This window comes from Fukomys damarensis, unplaced genomic scaffold (assembly GCF_012274545.1).
Source record: "Fukomys damarensis isolate Sample0158 unplaced genomic scaffold, DMR_v1.0_HiC HiC_scaffold_8, whole genome shotgun sequence".
Lineage (NCBI taxonomy): Eukaryota > Metazoa > Chordata > Mammalia > Rodentia > Bathyergidae > Fukomys > Fukomys damarensis.
This window is the reverse complement of record NW_022900920.1, coordinates 33109262-33109739: the sequence shown is the minus strand read 5'-3', so window position 1 is coordinate 33109739 and position 478 is coordinate 33109262. Positions and strand designations below refer to the sequence as shown.

Here is a 478-nt window from a genome sequence, read left to right as displayed (position 1 = left end):
CGAGGCCCCAGCTCGTGGGGGCGGCGGCGGGGAGGCGCCTGTGTCCGAAGGGTGCCCGCCCTCCGCGCCCTCGGTGGCTTCATCCTACTCCCGCCAGACCTGGGGATTGGTTGCCGCCCTCCCTGTCCCGGACGTGTTAGTGCTGCTCGGTCAGACCTCATTTCCCTCGAACATGGAAACATATCTAAGGTCCTTAATACAGTGAATGACGAGGCTTCGGGTGTAATTGGGCTTCCGATGTGTGGCTATTTTCTTAAACTGACAGAGGCAAACACAGAAATCCACTGCGCCCAGATGTAATTATATGACTATCAGAGGAGTGGCGGTGGATTAGCCAAGACCCGAGCTATGACCTGCAGTCTGAGAAATGGGCACAAACGCGCACCCGGACCAGGGCCCGCAGCCGGACTGTGCACCAGCCCGCATCCGAGCGCCCCCCCACCGCCCCTGGCCTGGGTTTGCTGGCGGTGGGTCCCCT

At 61.3% G+C, this 478-nt stretch overlaps 1 long non-coding RNA gene across 1 annotated transcript in view; it reads left to right on the top strand.

Annotated features, from left to right (window-relative positions):
• LOC104863776 overlaps positions 1 to 478 on the top strand; it is a 7030-nt gene that overhangs the window by 5202 nt on the left and 1350 nt on the right. The window lies entirely within an intron of this gene.